Here is a 20,596-nt window from a genome sequence, read left to right as displayed (position 1 = left end):
AGGTTGATTTATTGTGTAGTTGAGCGACGTCTCGTACTCCCTCATAGGTATTTTTTAAAAAATATTGTTTCAAACGAAGGTCTTCCCACACTGTTTTACGGCCTCTATGTGTATCGAGACGGTCCACAACAATCTAATGTTAGAACCATTAACAGAAAGAGGATTTGGACTGTTACTACGGAACGCTGCCATATTGGTAACACTTTCACCACATTTTGGGTTTATGTCTGTTTTACCAGCAACATCTTCTATTATTCTGGGTCCATATGTATCTCACACACATAATCTGCATTTACGAACTAAAACTTCCATCATGTCTTAGCACAATTTGTAGTTCCAATTCCACACGTTATCATATAGTGACACGGCCAATACATAGACGAACACCAGGTTTGGCTGACGCAAGCGAGGCAACCACATTTCCCATCAGCACCGTGGGAATTTTGTAGTCCTGTGCTCGCACGTGACCATGAATGACCACGGTTCATAGATAGGAGAACCAAGATGGCGGGCGCTAGCGCGGTCGCTTCGCAAGCAGCCCATATTTATGAGAGAGTACATCTCGCGTTCTGCAGGTAAGACACTAGAATTTGCCACAAGAGACACCTGCATGCATTAGGGTATTTATGGCCGAAGCACACACCATCTGCTACGCCACTGAAACTGCTTGTGTAGCAGATAACTAATATTGGGTAATAACTAAGCGTTATTAGGACAGACTGCATTAGGAATATCCACAATTTCACACGCACAGTGTTAGCCACAATGACCATCATTGGGCCACAGCCAAGCACTATTAGGCTGTACCCACCGTGCAACGAGCGCTAGATGCACGAATTGCAGAGTTCCTAGCCAAAAATGTATTTATTTATCTTTAAAAAAAAATTCTAAAAATTCTGTGTGCATTTATGCCTACATAACGATCTAGCGTGAATACAGCTAGCGCATGGGAGTACAACATGCACGAGACGTTGCAGCTGTAATAGCACCCCATCCGTGTCTGTTTCTACATGCAATTTGACCTCTTAGTATTCTAGATCTAAGAGTGAATGCTCTGGTGTTAACTTTACAGAGGCACCCTAAAAGAAACTATGAAGAAGACTGGACAAAATTGAACATTCAGCACCCGGACCCAACTTTCGCATGTCCTGAGCCGTGGGATTTTCACCTCACAGGTATTGCATGAGAACATCAATTAAAACTGTATATTCATGTACCGACAATAAGTCTGTATAGCAGTTGTCATACTAAGTTTCTGTTTTTAGGTTGTCCATGCAAGAAGCCACTAACAGAACAGGTGTATCCGCCACGATCATTGAGCAGAAAGTGTAATCACAGGTAACATTTTCGCACCTGTATGGTAGTTCCTACAACTGAACACCTACTATATTCCCTACTTAAAAATCCCCTTTTTGTCCATTTTGTAACACAACAAGGACCGGGACACAAGCAAAAAATGCCCGTGGGTAACCCGATGCACCTCCCAGAACCCTCCAAGATGTGGAGAAATGTGAAGAAATCATATTGTCAATGAGAATGCTATATTTTCCGTCCTGAAGAAGGCGGCCAGTTACTAAGACCGCTGAAACCGGTTGACTATCTTTAAGAGTTGTCAAGTTGATGATCACAACTCCGAGACCCTACATAGATTTGAGGAGAGGGCTCGAATAACTAAAATACATAATTTTAAGCCTATCAAAACAATACAAAGTTACCTTATTGATTGATAGAACATTTCTTTTAATTTGTTCATTTGACCACTGGGTCAAAACACTGTTTCTTAACTATAAGACACATAGACTGGAGGCGGTAAGAAAAAAAACGGGGCTGTTGATCCCATAGCTCCATTTGGGTAACCATCTTCCTGGTCTCTTGGAGACTGCCCACGTGGGTGGATGGCCCATTCCCAATGGCCCCAGGCTCATGATGGATAATGGGACAAGGCTTGGGCAGTCAGGGGGCAGCTGAGGGCATCCAGGGACTATGCAGGGGGAATAGCCTGGCCCCATTCCAAACAGGTGGTGACCTGCAGGGTAAAGCAGACACACTCTGGCTCTGTGTTGATAAGACCCTCAAAAAGCTCTGCTTGAGGCCACACCTGTGGGTGGTCCCTATAGTCCTTCCGCCATGATGGATTATAGGGTAACTATGGAGTCGTCAGGCGGCATCAGAGGGCATCTGGCCCTCTCTATGATCTGTCTACAAAGGCCAGTGGGAGGAGGGGAAGTAAAAGGAGGGAAGTTTAAGTAGGTGCAAAGGAGGAATTGTTGTGAGGGGTAGCAAAATAGGAGAGAAGAGCAAGAGATTTCACCCACCCACACTCCTTTCTTCCTCCATGTTTAAAATGTCCTAAACTAAAATGTTGTTTGTTTTGATGCGCAATATGTACACTTCCTTCTGGTTACAACTTTGGTTGAACAATGGCTAAGTATGCCTGATCAGAGTTCTTGTTGTGCTGACACAGAACCCGCACATAACCAGGAGACTTGCATGCAGGGGAGGTTTGGCACACCCCACCAACACCAGAAACATAGGCCACATTATGGCTTCCACATTCCACAGCAACAGCATACACACCGCAGCACTGGTCTGACAGAGGATAGACACTCATGCACAGCACCCACAACCCAAGACCAGAATGGCAAGTGGGACCATGGCTGCATAGATCACTGATCACACAATCTGAGCGCAACCAATCGAGCATGCTTGAACCACAAAAGCAGTACTCTCTCCCCAAGAAACTGTAAGTTAAAAGCCATATGGCTTATGGTAGGGTAACCCATGAAAATATTCCAAATCTACAAGGTTACCAACAGTACACAGGATCATTTTCAAATGCATTTTCATGATGCATGTGGCCTAATATAAGCCAGCATTGCAACTGTAAAACACACCTTCATGTTTCCCATGCCCACAGCATATGCCACCACTGCCACTGTAACACACACTGCATGCCTGTCCACAGCATGTTTGCCAGCACTGACACTCTGTAGCATATGCTCATGATGTTTGTGCCTCAATTACATTTGCAAGCAATGCCACCGTAAAACACTTTCATGATGCCTATTCCCACTATATATTCCCATATTTTGCCACTGGAAGAAGACATTTTCTTTCTAGCTGTGCCCAATAATACCAGCATTGCTGCTGTAAGATCACATATTCGTGCTGCCTTGGACAATATATACAATATTGTCACTTTAAAAACACTCAGGTTGGAGGTACCCAACAATGGCAGGATTGCCACCGGAAGACCTTTCTTGCTGGCTGTGCCAAGATATTCCAGCAATGCCACTATAAGAACACATGTTTTGGCTGTTCCAAATAATGCCACTTTTGCCAGTATAAGAGGACATTTGCATGTTGTGTCGACATAAATACCAGTATAATCAATGTTAAATATTTCCATTTTGGTGGTGTCCAATATATGCAAGCATTGGCCTTCATACAGACAGTGCGAAATGTATGCCGGCCATGCCCTGCAATGCGTCATATTGAAGCTAGTGCCCACAATATGTCAGGATTGTGTGGTAAATCGGAATCAGGAGACGGGCAAGGTGCAATTTTGATTAACTGGTATCTTTATTCAAAGAAATAAACCTACCTGCCCCTAGCAACTTTTGGACCTATCCTAAAGCAAGTAAAGAAGTTGAAGGGGTGCTTGTCAGAATGTCCTGCAACATAACATCTGTCCATCTGTGAGAACACCCGCTCTATCCCAATCTCTGTCCCTACCACTATAACAAAACAGAAGACAACATTAAAAAAGGCTCAGGGTTTCCTGCCCTGTGGGAATTGTGGGGGTGGGGGGTTCTGACCCAATGTCTCCATGTTTCAAGAGGGGGTCACTGGCCCCAGTGTTCAGTTCAAACTTCATCAGGCACCAGAATGTCTCTTTCCCCTTCTCCCCGCTCAGCTGGTGAGCTTGCTAAAAGCCAATGATGTGTCCTCCCTCTTTGGGCTTCATTTGATAGTTTGCTTCAATCCCAGGCAGCCGTGAGGTTTCAGTGATTTAAAAGTCCTGTCTCCGTTCCTCCCCGGACTCACTTTCTAGAACTATCCATAATTAGCTCTTCACTCCTGTTGTCTATTTTCTTTCTGTGGGGTCTCAGGTTGTACACCCCAACCTGGGTGTTCTGTCTCTTTGATCCAACTCCAGTAGCACTGACTCTTACCTCGCCTTGGGGTTGTCTGATTCTCACCCACTCTTGGGCTCATTTGGTTTTCACCCCGCTGTGGGGTCGTTCGAAGCCTACCTCACTCTGGACTGTCTGCTTCTAAACTTGCCTTGGGGTCATTTGGTTCTCACCCCATCCTGGGGGTATCTGCTTCTCACCCTGCCTTGGGGGGGGGTCGTCTGCTTCTCACTCCACCCTGGGGTTCTCTGCTTCTCACCCAGTCTTGGGGTCGTCTGGTAGTCTGGTTCTCGCCCCACCTTGGGGTCCTCTGCTTCTCACCCCGCCTTGGGATCCTCTGCTTCTCCCCCCACCTTGGGGGTCCCCTAGTTCTGCCCAGGTCTCCTTACCCAGGGTCTTCATGAGCTTGGGCCTTAGCCTCTTCCCAGGCCTCTCAGGTGGGCCACCTCTACCACCTGTTTAACTAAGGTGATGCTGCAGGGGGTCCTCAGCTTCTTCCCCCTAGGTTTGTCGGTTTCCTCTATCCTGTAGATAGTTGCCGGGCGGGGCAAATGAATAAGCTAAGGCAACATAACAAGGTTCAATAACAACAGAATGGCTTCAAATCGCTCTCAGTGTTCCCTTCCCAAAAGGGTTGATAAGATCACAGTCCTGGTGTTTTGAAGTGTCCCTGACACTACTTTACACTGCTTTCTCATCTCTATCCTGGATCTGTAGGCTCTGGTTGTCTGTGTCTAATCCTTGATACAGCCAGAGCCCACTTTCAAGGACCTCCGCGACCATGCGCACCAGCACACTAGATCTCAAACGTGGCATTAGCTTGGTCTCGATAAAGGCTGGTACAACCACACAGATTCCACAATGGGTAAACTGTCTTCTATGTTCTCACTCATCACCTCACTGTCTGAGGGGCCTGGCTCTGTCTTCCTTTAAGATGAATTGTAACAGTCTTGTTCCTAAGGAGACCGGTCTTGTTCCTAGTCTCTCCTCTCCCCACTCCTGACTCCTCTGCATTTCCTCCTTGATACCACTTCCAGCCTGCCCTCTAGCAATCCCCACAACCTTCTCCTTACTATATTCCTTGACAGCCTCCTCCTGAGCACTACTTTCCACCTTTCTTCTGATACTTGCTCCAATCTTCTTTCCAGTATGCTGTCTCCTTACGCAGCACTCCATCCAACCTTGTTGTTCCCTTCCCCTCCGCCTCACAACTCAGTCAACCATCCTCTGATGGTCCCTCTGCCACCTTCCTCACACCTTCTTCCAACCTCTTCTTTGATGTTCTCTCCGTCTTCTTCCACACAACCCCTACTAGCATCCTCCTCAAACTCCCTTCCAACCTTTTCAGAGTTACTCCCAACCATCCTCCATATTCCTCTCCCTTTCTCCCTCCAACCTCCTTTCTCAACAGTTATTCCACCTCCTCTATGTTTGTCACCATAAACTAGGTTCTGTCATTTCATCGCCGTATATTTCAACGCCTGGCACTTAAGCGTGTACATTGTAACGGAAATGTTCATCGAATGTATTTTGGAGGTGGGAGGATCCGGGGGATTTCCCCCCAATCCCCTCTTCCTCCACCTATTTTTACCTATTCACTACCCACCAGACCCTTATCTTCGCTTTCCCACCCTCCCTAAAAAATTCGATGGACATTTTCGTTATAATGTGCACGTTTAAATGCCAGGCTTTGAAATAAACGGCGATGAAAGGACGTCGTACGATAAACTGCCCCCTCCACCTCCTTCTTTCTCCCTCTATCTCTTTGTCTCACTTGACAACTCCCAATGCCCACCCTACTGCTAATGTACCTGAGCCTTTTATGCTTTACTTGCCCCCCCTCTTACCATGCTCCCTACGAGTGACTGCACCTGTGCTATGCAATTAGGACTGGGTTGCAACTGGTGCATTGGGTCCCCAACACTGTAGCACACCTGCAGACAATGAGGACTCAAAGGGCTGTGCATTACCGCAGGCGAAGCTTACTTGGGGCTCTTCCAAAATCTTGGGACTGCCAGGCATGGACCCAATGCTGCCAGCCAGGCAAAACACCCTTGCGATTTGTCTTACCACAAGGCTACTGCAGTGTCGGAGCTGCGTTGCATGCCGCAGAGTGATAAACAGATCCATATAGCAAGTATTCTGTTGGTACTTTTTTCGCCGGGCCAGTGTCGCGTTCCATCTTAACTGGTTCAGGCACAGTCGGGCAAGGTTTGCTCCTGTATCCTGGTGCGCTAGGCTCTCGGGGTAATGTTTTGAGAGAACGATGGGGTTCAGTATAGAAAAAGATTGAATGTTGTACACAAATTAGTGTCAGATATGTAGACTCTTTTATTGTTCAGAGATTGGTGTTGTACGTGTTTCACTCAAAGAGCTTCTTCAGGGCCATGAATACATCTGTTGAACATGGTTGCCCATATTTACGATGCATCATTGGCGATACATGATCCATATTCACGTTCTGTAAAAGACTATTGCTAATGCACTGTGTTTTGGTCATCTATGGACCTGTGCTATGTTTAAATCCTGTAATTTTGGATGCCTTTGCTACGGAACCAGACCTTAAATCATGCACCCTGATCCCCTAAAGACCTGCACTCCACTGAATTCCTGAACCTCTACTGTGGTCTCTCGGGCCCACTCCCTATTTCCTCTCCCCATCATTCCAAAACTTATCACACCTCCTCCTTGCCACGCACACCCATCTGCCCTACCTCAACCCCTTTGGCTCCCCACTCTCGCTCATTCTCCTAGACTGCATCCCCTACTCCCCTCTACTGTTACTACTCAATCTCCCCCTACATTTCTCTCTCATCAGACTCTATCCCCATCTTTCTCACTTCTTCCTCCCCATTCTCCATCATGCCCCCGCACCTTCCCGCTCCTTGCCGCAATCACAAAGGGCCCCTTGTTAATGTACTTCCCCTTCTATCATCGATGCATCCTGCCTCCCCTCTAGCAATCACTTCACTCCCCCCACCCCTCCTTCTCCCGGGACTCTGGCTCTGGAATGAGCACTCTGTCTGTAATAAACCCTCTGTCATCACAGATGACTTTGATTCGCAAGACCCTCACTGTGTAGCCATGACCATCACAGTGTTTCCGCACTCCCGTCTAGAAAAGGTGGGTGGTGGTGGCGGCCTAATGGGTGATGGCCTAATGATCACAAAGTCCCATCCGCCTCCGCCTTACAGGTTTCTAACATTCTATTTTGAATTCACTGCCACTAAACACCTCCCACTCACTCCTCTCACCATCCCTAAGGCCTTCTAAATTCCTCCTTGTCTGATGTGGACCTTCTCTTTGACTGCATGCGGCCATAATAGCATGCATAAGACTCTCCAAAATCTCCACCACACACCAACTTTAACTCTATTCCCCCTCTCGCAACACTCCCTAACCTCACTTCCTAAGCAACCCACTCCCTCCCATGGTCACTCTCCTGACCTAGTCTTCCCCTCCTCTTCACTCCCCACAGGCAATCTCACTATCAATTCCTCCCCTTCAGAGCACTCGATCCTCCATGTTAGAACCCCTGTGCCCCCAACGCTCTCCCTCTCCCCACTGTATCTCCAAAAGGGTTGTAGGTCAAAGGATCGACAGTAAAAGGGTCGAGAGGTCAAAGGATCGACCCCAAAGGGTCGACAGGTCAAAGGATCGAAATGTTTGTTTTTTTGTCACATTTTATTTTGGGGGGGGGCACTCCCCCCCAATCCCCTTTTTTTGCTAAAAACCACTTTTTTTCCCTAAACGAAAACCCCCCAAAAAATATATAAAATTTTTTAAAAAATCGATCCTTTGACCTGTTGACCCTTTGGATTCGATCCTTTGACCTGTCGACCCTTTGGATTCGATCCTTTGACTAGACACCCTCCAAAAGTAAGTTCAAACCAAACGCCTTGGGAACCACACGTAGGCAAAGCTAGGTTCTACCCCTACACTCTCTTGCTCCCCCACTGGCCTCCCTTATTGAACAGTGCTTTTCTGATAATTGATCCTGCTGCCCCCTCCACCCCCCGGACCACCACTATCCCGCTCATACCTTCACCCCTTCCACCTCCAGCGCTGGATCACTCCTCGGATCCACCTCCTCAAAACCAAACTGCAACACCATTTTCGTAAGTGGCACAAACCTGGTCCTCCTCTCCTCTACCCCCGTTTAAGAATTCCCTCCACTCCTTCACCAAGAGCCTAACTCTGCCTAAACGGCCTACCCCAAAAACATCATTTCTACCCTATGAACTTCCCCATGCAAACTCTCGCCCACCCTACAAGCTATGGTAGCTCCTCATCTTCGTACTACCTCCCCTTTCCTCTCTGCTAACGAATATGCCTACTAATTCCCAGCCAAATTTCTAACATTCATGACTCCTACACCACCCTTCTAGCCTCCCCCACCCTACTTGTTTCTCCCCCCACCACTTATTGTTATCACCACCTGTTCAGGTTAATTTCCCATTATTTTCCCTAAGAATTGGTTTCCATCTTCAAGAATGGCAACTACTCCCGTCCCCCAGCTGATCCACTTTTCCCGCTGACAGTCAAGGGGCTGGAACACTCACCTGCTCCTACGGCTAGTCGCTTTGCCTGGGTATTTTCTCAATCCTGCCCCAAGAAAGCAACTATCCTACCCATCCTTAAGAAGCCCTCGACTGTCCCCAACATCCTTGTCAACCAACAGCCTTTATCTCTCCTCCTCCACGATTCTAAAATCTTCTAATGACTTCTCTTTAACACAGTGGTCTTGAAACTGTGGGGATGGCCCCACAAGAGGGTCGCGAAGGATGTTTAGCGGGAGGGGGCGTGAGATTCTTCCAAAAGGGAGTATGGAGACTACTTATAATCGAAAAAATAAGCAGATTTGACATCAGGGGGGGGCGGGGGGTTGGGAGGATCATCAACAGGACTTTTACTCAAGGGGGCTCAGCAACATTACCACTGCTTTAACAGAAACTCCTCCTGGACAACAAAAACACTGACTGTCAACACTCTGGATTTCGTCTACGTTATTCTAGGGCATCGACCCTAGCCCACATGTCTAGCTTGTGACCTGTGGTCATCACTGCTAATTCTCCTCAATCCTTATCCTTTAGGGTCTCTTGACCGCCTTTTGCATGGTGGACCCCTCCTCCCTTCTTTGGACTCCTCCTGACCTGGTTATGCAGTACAGGCCTTTTGCCTCACCCTTGCGTAAATCTACATCCCGCAGAGCACTGGCCCCTCTAATGCAACTTTCCTCGGGGCTGCTGTCCTCCAAGACTTCGTCTTTGACATTGTTCACTTTCTACACCTCCCACTTCAGTCAAAACTCCCCCTTTGTCTCCCACTCCCACCTCTTTGCAGATGGCTCGCAAATCTCCTTCCCTGCTTTTACACCCAACCGTCCCACTTATATTTCTGCTTGTTTCTCTGCATTCAGCACTGGATGACACTCCCTTGTCTTACGCTTAACTCCTCCAAGAGCAAAGTGATCCATCTTCCTGAATTAAATGCCTCCTCCTTCCTTTGTGACTTGACCTACTCTATCCCTCCACCAAGCCATGCAACCTTGTGCACCTTTTCATTGGCGACCTAAACCTTCATAATTTTACCACCTCTTCCTCTACGGTGGCCAAATTTAACCTACTAATTATTGGAATGTCTATCCCTGAAAATATTATGCTATCAAAATCTCCATACTGCTGCACAGCCACCTCAACTACTGCGCCAGCCTCCTGCTGGGCCTCCCCTCTACTCCTTCTTTCTGCTTGATAAAGTACTCCATTACACCATCCCTGCCCTCTGCAATGTTCCATATTCATCACCTGCCTTCAAATACGGCCTGCATTCTGCTTGGCTCTTCATGACCAACTGGTCCCTCATTAAATCCCTACCACTTCATGGCAAATCGCTGCATGAGCTTGCACCCACTACCAATCCAACACCATCTCCCGCTGCTCTCCTCCCTGCACACTTTCAAATCTCTCCATTCCCCAACCACCCTGGGTTTCTTCTCGCTTCCGCCCCCCCCCCTTTCCTGCCTCGCATCACTGAAGCCACCTTCTACATGTTAAACATTCTGCTAGCATACACTCCTTGAAATCTTCCTGACCACCCTAAACCTAAGCCATTGTGCATACTACCATGTATCTATCCAGTCACCTAGAAACAAGGTCTTGTATCTCTTGTCCCCAGTTCCTGCACCATGTATTCCCAATCAGCCCAGTTCAGTTTTTCACCAGCCCTCCTCCATCCGATGTCCGGCACCCGATTCAGGATTGACCTGTGGGATTCCTCTGTAAGCGTTTCCGGGGAAAAACATCACCTGCCCTCGAAAAAACAAAACTAAAAAATCTTGGACCCCATCGCTTTGACATACAGGGTCCACAGTGGCCCATAGGCAAAGCCTCAGTGTCACACAATGTATGCTTGACGCATTGTATGCATCCCTGGACAGATTGTGACACCACTGCTAATGTGATCCGCTTGAATTATTATTGGCTTCTTTAGGTATAGGGATCCCCTCAATGATCCTTATGGCATCTGATGTTTGCTTGGAAACTCAGAAAAACCATGACAAAGAAAATCTTTGCTTCAGAGCATGCACCGGTAGGGTTTATAGACATAATTTCGAAAGTCAAAAAGTCGTTTTTACCTATTTTTTTTAATATAAACTAGAGCCAAAAAAAAAATATCGAAAAAAAAAAATTCGACATTTTTATTTTCGACATTTTTGATTCGACTTTTTTGACTCGATATTATGACTGGACACCCACCGGTAGAGTTGGGCTTGTGCAGTGCATGTGATAGATTTAGATTTCCCTGATCAAATACCAACTGAACCACAGCACAAAGGCCCTTCCTCCCAATTATTGTGTAGAACAACAAGCCAACCATGTGGGCACCTGGCATCGACCAGGGTGGCATTGGCACGCTTATTCTTTTAGATCTTTCAGCAGCCTTTGATACTGTCAACCATACCATCTTGTTGGACCGTCTTTCTGCTGCAGGACTCTATGGCCCCATCCTACTAAGTCCCTTCGATCTTGTAGAGGTCAAATTCTTTCTCTCCCTGCTCGTCGCTCCTCGGTTTCCTCTCTCTTGTGGTCAATGACTCGCCTTGTCCACCGTTCTATTTAATGTATAAATGCAGCCTCTTGTTGGCCTCCTCCACTCCCATGGGCTCTGTTGCTATGCCTACGCTGATGATACCCAGATTATTGAGCAGCTTCATCTGGCGCAACCCCTCAACACTGCATCCCAGTTTAGGGGTGGCTTGTAGGCTGTGTGTCAGTGGATAGGCCACAACTGGCTAAAGCTGAATGGGGACAAGACTGAGGTCCTGGTTGTTGGTCCTACTTCTGCTTTGGTTTCTTCGCCCTTTCCTTCTCCTGTTGCTACAGATTTAGGAGTGAAAATCTCTTCCACCCTAGCTTTGTAGCATCAAGCTGCTGCTGCCACCAGTCAGGCTGGGCATTTCCATCTTAAGATCTTGCGAAAGGTTTTACCATTTTTACCTTCTTCAGTGCATACTCCTGTTTTGGCATTGCTGGTTTCGAGTCAGATACACTAATGCAATTCGCTCTCTTGCCCAGCCCAATTATCTCAGCCGTCGACTCCAACTTTTACAAAATCTGGCAGCAAATAGCTAATGGCACTCTCTCTGGGTCCGATATGTCACCTGTTCTGCATGACTTGCGCTGGCTTCCTGTTGGGAAGCCGATAGAATTCAAGGCTCTTTGCGTTGTTCACCGGGTCTTTTAAGGTGCAGAGTATCTGCAGGAGAAATTCCATCCCTATATACAATTTCGCCCTCTTTGCTCTCAAGATCGCGGTCTCATTCAGGTCACTCGGGTGCAGTTGTCTAAAATGGTTGGCCGAGCTTTCTCGGTGCAGCCGCTAAGTTATGGAGTGTCCTACCAATCTCCCGTAGGGTAATTGAGAATCATTTGGCTTTTCTTTGTTGGTTTTAGGTTTAGCGCCAAGATGCTATTGGTGAATGATCACCTCATAAAATCTTTTAATATAACATAACACCTGTGAAGATATGAATCTGCTCTATTGAGGCAGTGCTTGCCTCTTCTGCATCCAAGTAACAGCGTCCCACAGATGCGTGTAATAAAACAAGTAGTCAGGCTAGACATTGTGACAAATCCAGGGAATTAATCTACATTCGACAAGGGTGGCCACCCCATTTGGGACTAGGGAGGTGAGCCTGCCAAGCTTACCACCACCTAGGGGACAAAGCAAGCCGATTCCCACTGGCGGTGACCTCCCCTCCCCCTTGGGTACAGGCAATCCCTAAATAGGGAGAAGTATTATTATCCCTCATCCCAGGATCCTAATACCTAGGTTTATTACATGGAATTTGTGAGGAACCCGAGGGCATCCTCACTTCTTCTCTCCCCCCCCCCCCCCCCCCGATATCCTCTTTTCAAGTGGCCAGGGAAAGGCCATCGCTTTTGGATCGCGACCCTGAGGGTGGATACTCGAAGGAGAATCACCTGGGTGGAGGAGACATGGGGACGCAGACATGGTATCCCCCATTTCCCTTTCACAATTTACCCTCCACCCCTCAAGCCTTTATAGGCTTTTGTCAGCCCTTTCCCTCCAATTCCCCTAAGGTAGTCCCCAAATTGCACCGGTATGGTACTGGGACGAAGAAGAGGACACCTAGAACAACCGATGCTCACTTTGTGAAAGCAAACACTTATCAACCCCAGCCAAGTACTGGGCAGAGGATGACAAAAGGAGCAAAGCAGGACTACCGCTTTAATGGTGAGCAGTCTAGTCCTTTTTGGAAGGCAAATGGAGGCAGTAGCTTTAAAAGCTGGATTCCCAAAAGAAATGGCGTCAGCTGTGGGAGACTGCTGGGTGCAGGCAGATCTCTCCGGTGTGGCTGTGTAGCAGGAGGCGCGTTCAAGACTCACGGAAAAAGTGCACAGCATATGCAGCTGGAAGCAAAGGTACAAGGCCCTGGAGGCCGGTGTGAAGCCACTAGCAGGCTGGCAAGACCAAGGGAATCGTTGTGCGACTCCTGCTACTGGTATGTGTGAGCCACAGAAGACTGGTAGAAGACACAAGGGATCTCACTGAAAGGAAGTTTTTGAACTGCATTGAAACTGAACAGCATTAACTGAAAACAAGTGTTAGCAAAGCCAAGACAGCACAAAGAGTTGTATGCATGATATGGGAAATCCAGCATTGGCCAAAGCCAATAAAGTGCAAAGAACTGTATATAAGGTAACAAGTATTGGCAAGAGCCAAGGGAACATAAGAAAGTGTAACAAGTGCATGGTGGCCAAACAAGCCACACTATAGTGTCAGGAGAGTGTGACATGTGACTGAGGCAAGCCTCACTGCTGAGGAGAAGCAGTGGACTGCTGTCAATGGAAAAGCAGATAAGTTGGGGTACCGGTTGCGTCCCCTATAAGGGTTAGACTGTGTGGTCCAACAACTGCCCCTAGAGCAGGTGCCCCTAAATGGAAAAGCCACCGAAAACACCTATAAAGAAGCTTGTGCTGTGCAAAGACCTTTTTGTGATTTAGAAGTCAAGTGTTGTTTTGAAAGCTGGAAGATTTAAACTCTTGGGGGAAGGGAATCCCTGTGCTTGATGAACTGCTTTGAACTTGGGGAAAGGGAGGGGAGCAGATTACAAGCCAAAGAGCTAGAAGAAGCTCTGAACTTTACTTTGAACATGATTATTTTTGATGCCGACATCCCTACACATTGTATACAGTTAGTTGTGAGGGCAAGTATAGGTTTTGGACACAGAAAGAGGTTTCTACTTCGGACTTCCTGAAACAGACTATTCTTAGTTTTCTTTAAATAGGGAAATCCCATTTTAGCATATGGCAAGTTAGGCATTACTCCACTGTGCCTTTCTGAGTTAATAAAACATTTCTTGAAAGAACTTTAACCTGTTGTCTGTGTCCGAGTCATGATGCCTTCACAAATGGTGTTAGAAGTGGGATGTGGCTCAACCAATACAAGCTGGGGAACCCTAAAGTTCGCAAAGTTAAGTCCCAGAGCATCAGACCCTTCGGTAGCCACAAATGGCTCTATTGGGTTTGATATTTGTAGCAGTAAGGAAGAGATCATTCCCCCAGGTGAATGACAACTAATACCCACTGATCCAATTCTGATTCCACCTCCAAATCCCTACATAAGATTAGCTCCCAAATCAGGACTAGCATGGAAGTTAGGAATTGATGTACTAGCAGGGATTATAGAGCCAGACTTCAGTAGTGAAGAATCATGGAAATAAATTATCCCTTCCAAATCCATCAGGGGGATACCATTGTACAAGGGATGCTCGGGAGAGCAGTGTTCCCTAGGGAAAAGGAAGAGGTCGGGAAAGAGTTAACATATCGAGGTAGCCCAGGCTTCGGGGAGGCTGATAAGACACCCAACACCCCTCTAGACCCTGAGCCCAGAAGGGTCAAGGAAGAGGAAATATAAACTCTTCCCGACCTAGCCTTTGCCCAAAGGAACGATCCATTGATGGCTGAAGCCTTTTAGCAAATTGTACCCGAGCAAGGAGGGTCGTGAGAGAGGAGGACCTTTTTTCTTTTTGAATGGGTTACTATAACAGGGAGGCACCACTTCTGAGGACATAATAAAAACCCACTTAGTCATCCCTAAAAGTCATAAGCAGGTGGTCCTGGAAATAGCCCATTACAATCGGACAGGAGGCCACGTCAGACAGACAAAAACTCAAACCCAAATCTTGAATACGTTTTACTGGCCTGGAATTCATGCTGACATTAAGATCTTTGTTCGGTCTTGTGCGATCTGCCAAAAGACCAGTAGACATATACCACCACCAGTCCCCTTACAACCACTTCCAATCATTGAAGTCCCATTCTCAAGAATTGGCATGGGCACTGTTGGCCTCTTGGAAGCATCAAAGTTAGGTAACAAGTACATCTTGGTGATAATTGATTATGCAACCCGATATCCAGAGGCATTTCCCCTTTGAGCTAACACCGCCCAACAGATCTTGAAACACCTACTCCCATTCTTTTCACGAGTAGCGTTTCCCAAAGAAATCTTGACAGATCAGGGCTCTACATTTATGAGCAAACTCATGGGAGAGGGGGGGGGGGGGGCAATGAAAGAACTATTACACACTACAACACTAAGAACCTCAGTATGTCACCTACAAACAGATGGCCCTGTCAAGGTTTGACAAGACCCTGAAAACCATATTACGAAAACTAGTACAATAGGATGGCAGAAATTGGGACCAAATGATACCTTGGGCTCTCTTCGCTGTAGGTAGGACTCCGCAGGCTTCTACAGGATTCTCCCCATTAGAATTACTTTATGGGTGGAAACCTCGAGATATCCTAGATATGCTGAGACACCTGGGAAAAAGCCCCAATTCCACTCTCCCAAACTGCAAACCGACTAAAAGAACACATGCAGGTAGTTAGGTCCTTAGTTCAAACCCACATGGCCCAGGAACAGCAGAAAACCTCATGACAAAAAGGTTACCTTAATATCCTTCTCAATAGACCAAAAGGTCTCGGTATTGCTGCCCACCTCTGAAAATAAATTAAAGTGGCACAGACCATATGAGGTACTAGAGCAAACAGGCCCTTGTAACTATATTTCCCAACCTGACCACCCATTAAAGACCCAGGTACATCATATTAATCTATTAAAAGAATGGAAGGAACATCCCCCAAAGTCTACTACCACTATTCTATCCTGTCTGTTGCCTGAAGACTCTGATAAAGTCCTGATTCCACCAAACTTAGTAACAACCAAAAGCAAGATCTATATGACCTCATTCTCCAGATTCCTGATGTACTTTGAGAGGAACCAGGGAGAGTGAAGGATATCTACCATCATATCCGCACTCCTGAATGCCAAAATGGTACATTTAAAACCATATAGATAACTGGAATCTAGAAAGGCAACCATCATCCAGAAAGTCAATCAAATGCTTGAGGCTAATATTATTGAACCATCTTCTAGCTCCTGGTTTTCCGCTATCATGTTAGTGGCTAAACCCAATGAAAGCTAGAGGTTTTGTATTGATTTTAGAAAAGTTAACGCCACCTCTGCTTTTGATGCGTAGCCGATGCCTTGCATCGATGATTTAATAGATCGGCTAGAAAACGCTGTCTATCTCTCTATCATAGACCTTACGAAAAGCTATTGGCAGGTTCTGTTAAACAGTCCTGACAAGGGAAAAACGGCCTTTGCAACCCCCATCGGTCTGTTTCAGTTTAAAGTCCTCCAGTTTGGGCTTCCTGGGGCCCCCACTAGATTCCAACTGTTGATGGACAAGATATTAAAACCGTTTTCTGATTTTGGTGGGGCCTACATAGACGATATTGTAATACACAGTAACACTTTGGAAGACCACTTCTATCATCTCTACACAGACATGAGAACATTGAGAAAGGCAGGCTTAACAGTGAATCAAAAGAAAATGTAAATTGGCTCAGTCCGCAGTCCGATATTTAGGGTGCTTTGTGGGTAATGGCTCTGTACAACCACAACAGGAAAAAGACCGTACTTGACACCCCCCTCACCATTAACTAAGGAAGACCTTAGAGCCTTTTTAGGTTTGATCGGCTACTATCGCCAATTCATCCCGATTTTCTCAAGCAAGACTGCGAAACCTACAGATAAATTGAAAGATGCTGAGCCCCAAAAGATCAAGTGGGAGGAGGAAGATCAACATTGTTATACCACATTAAAAGAAACTCTCCGTCATAGCCCCATTTTAAAAGTAGCTGATTCCTCGAAAGAGTGCATCCTGCAAACGGATGCCTCTTTACTGAGATTGGGATCTGTCCTCACTCAAGATGATGGACTGGAACACCCCATCCTCTACATCAGTAGGAAGTTGTTTCCCTGAGAAAATAACTACTCAGTTATTGAGCTGGAGGCCCTGGCAATCAAGTGGGCGATACTCCATCTGAAATATTACTAGTTGGGATGCAAATTCAGATTAGTCACTGATCATTCCCCTTTAGTGTGGATCAGCAAACGGAAAGAAACAAATCTGAGAGTTATGCAATGATTCTAGACCTCTAACCATACTGTTTCACTGTGGAACACCGGAATGCTCGAGACCAGGAAAACATCGAATTCCTCTCCCTGGTTTCCTTGTGAAACATTGAGGTCCAACCCACATAGGGGAAGGGTATGCGAGGTACCTCAGGGCGTCCTCACTTTTCCTCCGGTCTCCTCTTCTCAGGTGGCCAGGAAAAGGTAATCGCTTTTGGATACCGACCCTGAGGGAGGATCACCTGGGTGGAGGAGACTTGTGGAGTGGGGCAAGAACGTCCTTAGGTGAGACATGGTATCCCCCCATTTCCCTTTCACAACAAACCCTCCATCCCTCAAGCCTTTATAGGCCTTGGTCAGCCCTTTCCCTGTGAGTCCCCTAAAGTATTCCCCAATTTGCGGTACTGGGGCGAAGAAGAGGACTCCTAGAACAACCTATCCTCACTTTGTGTTGCGAATACTTATCAACCCCAGCCAAGTACTGGGGAGAGGAGGAGGACAACAAGAGCAAAGCAGAACTATCACTTTAATGGTGAGCGGTCTAGTCCTTTATTGAACGAAAATGGAAGAGGGAGCTTTAAAAGCTGGAATCACAAAATAATTGGAGTCAGCTGTGGGAGAACACCCATGAACTGCTGGGTGCAGGCAGACCTCTCCAGTGCGGCAGGAGCACTCAAAACAGTGCAGAGTGTATGCAGTGGGAGGCGAAGGTACAGGAAGCTGGAGTCCAGTGGCAAGCTGTAAGAAGGAGGCCGGCGAGACAGAGGGAAACAGTTGTGCGAGTCCTGCATCACAGAGGAAGCACTGCTGGGTATGTGCGAGCCACAGAAGACCGCTGGGAAAAGACGCGAGGGACCACACGGAGAGAAAGAAACCCATGTCAGCGGATGATTTCGCAAGGAGCCGTAATTCTGACCGTGAGTGAAACCAGAAGGGGGAACACGGGGCTGGCAGGCGGTCATAGAAATAAAGCTATGGACATCAAGATAAATGAAATACATGCATTGCTATGAAAGTTAAAGGAATAGTGCCATCAAAAATGTTATTGGCCCAAAAGATGGGCCATGATCAAAAATATATATAAAAAAATATTCATTAAGAAAGTTCCTATGTAAACTTTTAAAGCACTAGGAGGCATCCATTTTGTGACATGGATGAGCCTCCTATGCTGTTCTTAATCTCTGCCCTTGCGGCACTAAAGAAGCAAAAGCCAGCCAGCTGTAATAAACAAAAGCTACCAGCAGGCGGCTTTTGCTTCATTATTGCCGGAGAACAGAGATTAACACAAGCTGCTGCTGGTAAGTGCTTTAAATTTCATTCATTTTTAAAAGCACTGCAAAATAAATGCTGCATTTTTCTTTCTAACTTAGAAAGAAAACCGCAGCATTTATAACATTGGATTTATGTTTGCTGTGGCTTCAGCTTTGTGTCTCCTGGGCACCCCGACTCAAAGCTGAAGCCAAAGTAAACATAAATACAACATTGTTGTATTTAAATATGCTGTGGTTTTCTTTCCATGTTTCCCGGGCTCCTCCGAGCCGGAGAAGCCTGAGAAACATAGAAAGAAAACTGCAGCATTTACAAAAACAATAACATTGTATTTCTAACTGCAGTGGCTTCAGCTTTGAGTTGGGGGAACCCAGAAGACAAAGCTGAAGCCACAGCAAACATAAATACAACGTTGTTGTATTTAAAAATGCTGCGGTTTTCTTTGTACGTTTCCCGGAGCCCAAGAAACGTAGAAAGAAAACCGCAGCATTTAAAAATACCACAACGCTGTATTTCTGACTGCAGCGGCTTTCGCTTGGGGGTGCCCAGGAGACTCAAAGCGAAAGCTGCCGCAGTCAGAAATACAACGTTGTTGTAGTTATGATTTCTGTGGTTTTCCAACCACGGCAATCGCAAATACAACTTTGTATTTATTATTGCCCTTCATTTTACGTTTTCTGTGCTTCCCTGGGCTTGGGGAGCACCGAAAGTGAAGGCAGTCTCCTCAGCTCATGTACAGCACTGCTCTGGCTGCAGTAAGCAAAAGCTCCCAGTAGGGGACTGTTGCTGCTTGCTTACTGCCGCCAGGGCACAGCTTAACATGAACTGAGGCGGTTGCCTGATCATCCCCAGGCTTTTTAACATGCACATTCCATTGAATTTGCTCATCACATTTTTTAGGGGGGGGTGGGAAAGGGCAGATAAGGGTTTGGGCGGGTGGGCAATAGTAAAAAATAAGTGTGGGAGAGGGATTGGGGGGGGGGGTGTACCCTGCCCCCCACCCTCCCAAAGAAAAGAGCCTTTTCGATGGAATGTGCACGTTAAAAAGCCTGAGGATGAACAGGCAGGCGATCAAATGACATGGAACCGCCTAAAATGGCAAAATGGATGCTTCAAAATGTCTACTTGTGATACCATGCCTCCTTTACAGTATGTCAATTCGGCACATAGCGCTGTTCACGTTTAAACAAATCAGTTGATAGAAGTTCCTTATGTATGCAATAATTCCAGATATATATCCAATGTGATTAAATCAGGCTGAGGAGACAAAAGGACACCGCTTCCCGCCTATGCCAACGCAGCTGGGTACTTGTAGCAGCTAACTCACATACACAGTATTCTACTTACACAGCGCAGTAGAGGTTATGTTCGAGTGCCCAAACCACTGACTACTAATGAGCAGGAAACCCAGGGACATATGCTGGTCACCCTATTGGAACTGTGCTTTAGGCGGGAAGCCTTCTGCTAATCCAGAGAGACAAAACCAGCCCCCCACCCCTCCTTATCATTCGAGTAAAAGACCCTCATATCATCCTTGGTTAAGCTAGGTTCTTTTACTTTATAGGGGTAGGGACAGGATAGGTTTCTAAATGGCAGACAGACTGTCTTTTGCATGACCTCCTGATGTACACCCTTTTTAACCCTTTCCTTTAATTTAGCATAGGGACTAGAAAAGAAAGGATTGGATTTTGGTACTTCAATAAAACATGATGAGTTGTCATTCTTCTGCTTCTGACTTACCACAGCATGTTCGGGCTCTAGGCACTTGAGACAGCGGCAGTCCTGTAGGACAGGAAAAATCCCAAAATGGAGGGACACCAGAGCAGCCTGTTAAGTGACAGAAACAAATATGTTCCCAAAGTGCAAAGTCAGGCCAGGCAAAACAGACTCCAGGCAGTGTGTGCCAGCTTTAAAGAACAGGGCTTGAAGTCCACTATCAATGACGTAGGTAGAAGCTAGGATCTGGGTGTGGCAGCCAATGGGGGCAGCTTGGAGAGGGTGGGCAAGAGAGGCTTGAACGTGAAAAGTGTGCAGAGTGACTGTGCCATGGTGCTCGGCTCCTGCTAGATCTTCAATACAAAGCTCCCCCTCATCCCCCATACTTAATGTTGCTCCATTAGCTACCCATCACAGGAATCAGATTTTAAAACTGTGCACACTGTACATAAATGTCTTCATCTGAC

This window comes from Ambystoma mexicanum, chromosome 13, assembly GCF_040938575.1.
Source record: "Ambystoma mexicanum isolate Mex_15411 chromosome 13, UKY_AmexF1_1, whole genome shotgun sequence".
In the NCBI taxonomy this organism is placed as follows: Eukaryota; Metazoa; Chordata; class Amphibia; order Caudata; family Ambystomatidae; genus Ambystoma; species Ambystoma mexicanum.
This window is presented reverse-complemented; position numbering follows the sequence as displayed.